Here is a 5,848-nt window from a genome sequence, read left to right as displayed (position 1 = left end):
TCCCGTCTGTCCCAGGTTCCCCGACAGAACCGTCGCCGCTGGGCTGCTTCTGGGGTAGCAGCTGACACAGCCCCTGGGGAAACGGCTGACGCAGCCCCTGGAGAAGGAGTTGACACAACTTTTGAGGCAGCAGCTGACACATCTCCTGGTGATGCAGCACTGACCCTTGTGCCTACTGCATTGTTGGGCAGCAAACCTGCGACCTCAAGCCTGCAACCTGCAACGACAGCCCTAGACGGCCGGGACGACAGGGACAGGAACACATGCTCTAGCTCCCAAGAGAGTGAGGATGCTACTAACTGAGCTTGTTTGAGAGGGCCTCACCCGTGTGAGCACGATCTGTACGAGGGAAGCCGTTTTACAAATGTTGAGGTTTGCTTCGTCCTTCTAACCCTCTTTTTCAAGTTTAGACTAACAAGAGAATGTTTAGGTCAACTGTTGTGTGCCATCTCAAACTTGTTGCCGTCATCAAACTCGCTTCCAGAGGTCACGTACAAGTTCTTTAAACTTTTGTCACATTTTAAGAGGGGAAGTGGAGTGCACAGCCATTTTTTGCCTTCACAGCCATGAGTACCTAGAAGAAGAAATAAGCGTTTGTCCTAACTGTGGTCAGGCCTGCAAGAAAAAGGCCAGTTTTCTGCAGATGCAGATTGCTGACACATTGCGGTCATTCCTAGAAGATGACCAGATATACAAGTTTTTTTCTAGAGCACCTAATGAATCAGCACACCATGAGTTACAAGATATTGTAGATGGCGCCAAGTATCGGGAACTTCGAGGTTGTTCCAAGTATTATTTCTCTATTTTCTGGAATAGCGATGGGTTTCAAAATTTTTAAAAGCGGGGCAAAATCTCCTTGGCCGGTCCACTGCGTCATTCCAGAGCTTCCGCCTCTTATGCGCAAAAAAATTCAGATTTTGACTCTGTTGTGGTTGGGAGAAAAGCCCAACATGAATACATTTCTGAAGCCTTTCTGTTTGGAGGTGATGGCGCTAGCAAAAAATGGGCTGATCTGGCGGCATCCGGAAACGGGTGAAGAAATAGTCTCTTATATCACGGCTCCTCTGTCTTCTGTAGACGTTGTTCCAAGGACAATGCTGCAAGGCATTAAGCAATTTAATGGCTTGCATGGTTGCTCTTTTTGTGAGCACCCAGTAGTACTTCACTCACTTTCAAAGAAAAGGTCTCTGCGTGTTTATCCACCAGGAAAGAAGTATTCATTGAGGAATAGTCGGCGTATGAAGCCACAAGCGAAACTTGCAGTGCGGACAGGCCGTGTAGTAAAAGGCGTGAAAGGGCCTACAGTTTTGTCGTTTGTCGTCGATTTGTCGTCGCTTACATGCATTGCGTGCTTCTTTGCGTAGTTAGAATGTTCATTTGTTTCTGGTTTGAGCCTAGGCACTTTAAGAGGCCTTGGTATCTCGGCGATAAGGCCAAGTTAGTTACCAGCTGGCGTCTGGTCATTAAACCCCCAGAGTATATTAACAGAACACCGCGTTCGGTTAAACAGTGGCGTTATTCCTTTCCGGTCTTATTTTCCGGTCTTATTTTATTATTATTCTAGCCTTATTTTAGCGTTATTCCTTTCCGGTCTTATTTTATTCCTTTCCGGTCTTCCTTAATATTCTTCCTGCTGCATACCTGAATCACTTTGGCCTGCTGATTAGTGCGATCTACACGTTGATTTTAGAGTCTATTACTCAAGAACAGGTGGATGTTGCACAGCAACTTTTGGTTACGTTTGTCACTGATCACCATGTGTTGTATGGGGAGCGGTTCCGTTCCTTTAAAGGGACACTGAAGTGAATTTTTCAAGCTCCCGTTCTTGCTTGCACTGCGTAGACTGGCTCAAATTAGCCCACTTTTCATCGTTTATCCGGTTGACAAATCGTTAATTATTTTACACAGCGGAAAAGAAGAAAAACTACTATGCGCGGTTTGCGGCGGCCGCACCAACTAAAGCTGTGACGTTGGGAGGAGGGAGCACCGTGATTGGACGATGCCCAAGGTTAGCAATCAAACAAGTTTCGGTTTCGGTTTCGGTTCTGTAAAACACAACCGATGGTGTTCTTTGATGGGCATTCTCAATATCTCAGTAATCATCGTACCGCGCTTCTGGCGTGTTGTCGGCTGTAAAATGCGTAAGATAAGCCTCCCAGGACGGCTTGGAATCGTTGCATTCACTAGCCGAGGCTTACGCAGTGCATGAACCCCTCCGCGTCCCCGCAGACGCTCAAATTCCATGCGCTTTTCCCCCATATTTGGAGCTTGCCTCACTCATGCCTGTATCGTAAAAAGCGTGTTCGCACCAGGCCAAGGGTCTGTTGATTCTGGCCTGTGACCATTGCCCGCAAGCAGTCGGTGCTTATGGCAACAGCACGCCAACGAGAACACGCTAGCGCGCCAGTGCCAGCCTGCGCGCATTCTGTGAACTAGTTCGTGGAGCAATGAACGTCGCGGCCCAAAAAAAGGTGAAATCAGTATAGAAAACATCGGCGGAAAACAAAAAAGGTAACTTAAAAAAAAAAGCACGCACCCGTGAGGATTCGAACTCGAGACGTGCAAAACACTTTCAATGACATACCCAGCGCTCTAGACCACTCGGCCACAGGGCGGGCTCCGCTGTCCTTGGTAATACAAGGTATATATTGTATAACCAGTTTACACTTTTATTTAGTTTTGGCATTTCAAGCAGCTTAGGTGACTATTTGTTGTTTTGCGCTCGTGCAGTAAGCATCCCCCAAGTTACCACAATATATCACGTCTAGCAATTGCATTTCTTAGACGGAAAAGCGTTCGAAGATGCGTAGTCGTGCTGCTGACCGCGTGCTTGTTCGCCCAGCGCAAAAAAATGCTTCCCACACCCTAGTTTTACGCTCTAGGGTAAAATTATCAGTTGATTTTATTTCCTTAGTACGTATATTGACTTCGCTGACTCTTCTTCCGCCTTCAAGAGGCCTTATATTTTCCTACTGGCGTACCAGTCAGCGAAGCGCCGCATGTGCGCTTGTGCAGCGCTTGTGTGAAGCGACCTTGACTTGGAGCTAGATACAGTTTACAAGCTAACCAAGTAAAGAAAGGCACATTCTTACATTCACAAACGTGTCCTGGCTTCGTTTCAACTGACCCGTCAGCGGCCGGCGGACGAAACGCTGGGCCGACTGACTCTGCCTGAAGGCCGGAGAGCCGTGCAGTAGCGCAGCCAATTGCTAGCTCGGCTCCTCCCGACGTCACACGAAATCGCCACAGAAAATGGGCGAGCATAAAGAGAGGAGGATAGCATTTTCGAATTACTTTTTCTACTAAATAAAATCGCGTAAACGCGGCCAGAGTGGTCGAAACATGGCCTGGGGACTCCGGACTATAATTTGCGCTAGTAATCCCGCAATGTTTACATATCACTTCAGTGTCCCTTTAATGGGCACCAGTTTACACATATCATTGACTCTGTTAGAAACTGGGGCCCACTTTGGGCTACATGAGCATTTTTTTTAGGACAGAAATGGGCAGCTCGTGCGCCCTGAAAATGGATCACAAGCAGTTACAAAGCAACTTGCAACGTTGGTTGGCGTTAACACTGCATTGAGTGTGCTCTACGAACTAATTCAACCTCAGTCTCCTGCCGAGTTTGTGTTGAGCAAGCTAGACAGTGTTCATTTTAGGAAAGTTTCGGCACCCAATCGCACCATTTTTCATGGATCACCATGTCGGACAAGTGCAGCAGCAAAAGAAACACTTCAGGGTTTTTTCCTAACTGTCGATGACATCACTGTTTATAAAAACGTTACTGTCGGCTCTGAGACATTCTCTTCAAACTTATGTACCAATACGTCTCGAAGGAACAACTTCACCGTAATGTGGGTTGTTGGGGAGGAGAAAACATTTGCGTTAGTTCAGTGCTTTGTAAAATGGAGCGGTCAGTTGCCCCTTGTGATTAAAAAGCTTCTTGAGCATGGTGAACAAACACAAGGTGAACAATCACCGCACATTGCACAGGTGCATTCAGATGCTCACCTGAATGTAGTTCCAGCTCCAAGCAATATGACAAAGTGCTTAAGAGTTTTGGACTTTGTATGCATTTCTCCAAATTTGTTTGAGATGAATCTGTAGCTACTCTTGCCTAGCTCACATTTTGAAGTCTTTAGATATTTGGGGTTTCAACGTGCTGAAGCTACACATGGCTATGACTGAGGCGCCCCATTGTGAAGGGTAAATTTAAACCACCTGGTAATATTTACTGTGCGCCAAAATCTCGTACACATGGCCATTTTTCATTTTCACTCACACACAAAGAAAAAAAAACTTGCTGGGCCTAGGATTGAGTCAGCAGTCTTGTGCTTAGTTGTGTAAAGCCTTAGCCCTGAAGCCTTGGTTCAGTGTGGGGTTTAACACGCCTAAGGTGCAGCTGGGTTATGAAGCGGGCTGTAGTGGAGGGCTTCGGATAAATTTTGACGGCATAGGGATGTTAAATATGTGCTGAAATCTTGACGCGTGGGCATTTTTGCTTTTCACCTCCATCAGAAAACTGGCCACTGCAGCTGGGATCAGACCCCGCATCGTTGGGCTCGCAATGCCTTATTCACTGAGCCACCTTGGCGGGTCAGCCATTTAACCTCCGCAGCAAGTGTTGTTGAGCAATGACTCTCCAATGCCTCATCATTCTTCCTAACAGAAAGGCTTCAGAATTTGGCGCCCTGTGTGGGGCTCTCTTGTTGATTGACTGTGGGGTTTAACGTGCCGAAGCTACATCTCGGCTACGAGGTGTGCTTTAGGGGAGGGGTTCATTGTGAAAACCCAGGGATCCTTAACGCGCGCCCAAATCTCGACATAATGATGTCTTTGCTTTTAATCCATTAGAGCTGGACATTTGAGTGCTGACTAAGAGTAATGTTACACAAGAACACATTACTAGGTGCCATCTACTATATCTTCTAACTCATGGTGTTGTAACCTAGGTGCATTGCAGCGCGAACAACTTTATTGCAAATGCTCAGCAAAAAACTGCTCTAACTGTATGTGTCCTAATTTATTAGGAATGACTGCCGCCAGTGGTGAAGCGAAATAAAACTTGCTTATGCCTTTCACTCAAATTATGTAACAGCGTTATGTCATGCGCTAAAAATTCTTTGGTCATCCAACTGCACAGAGTGGAAAGACTCATGGCCGTTAGCTTAAATTTTTGCTAGCACTTTTGAAAAAGCTAATCATGTTTTTAACTTGAAAGTGCTTGCCCAGGCTGTATGTAGTGTGCCATGGGGATTGAGACCAGTTCATTTCAACCATTCTCGGTTTTGAACGTTGTACAAAGTTACTTCAAAGTATTTAGAACTTTACAGCATAGCATGAAATTCCTGATAACCTGCTTTATTAAGTAACTGATAAAATGAAAATTACAGAAGGCAAACGTAATAATTAGAGAGTGATCAATGGACCTCAAGCAGATTGATTGAACTATGGTATGGGAATTTCGGAATTGTTCCTTTTGTACTTAAGCATCCTTTTGTGTGTGGCTTGTGAATTACAATTTATTTGGTGCACCCTATTTACTTTGTGCTTTTTTTATTTTTGTCTGAGTGTTACTCTGCAGAGACACTGTACACGGTAGTTTTTTCTTTCTTTGGTAGTGCAGCCTGCTGCTTCTGTTTACTGTTCTGTTTGTATCAATGAATTAACAAATCACATCTTGTGTGATATTAAAAAAAATGTGAGCATAATTTCACTCACTGTAAGTGTATGCATACTTCTGTGCTCAATAAGTGATCATGTGCGTGTTCATCTTTGATTATAGTTTATGTACCTTTAGCTTTGTGGTTGCCAAGGTGGAGGCACCGCAAAAATGTGTTTGATC

General features: G+C 45.3%; 1 pseudogene; it reads left to right on the top strand.

Annotated features, from left to right (window-relative positions):
• The first annotated feature begins 1,339 nt into the window (after positions 1–1,339).
• LOC144153543 (uncharacterized) lies at positions 1,340–4,110 on the top strand (annotated as a pseudogene).
• Positions 4,111–5,848: the final 1,738 nt, after the last annotated feature.

This window comes from Haemaphysalis longicornis, unplaced genomic scaffold (genome assembly GCF_048455015.1).
Source record: "Haemaphysalis longicornis isolate Haplotype H1 unplaced genomic scaffold, Haemaphysalis longicornis Haplotype H1 scaffold_9, whole genome shotgun sequence".
Lineage (NCBI taxonomy): Eukaryota > Metazoa > Arthropoda > Arachnida > Ixodida > Ixodidae > Haemaphysalis > Haemaphysalis longicornis.
This window is presented reverse-complemented; position numbering and strand designations above follow the sequence as displayed.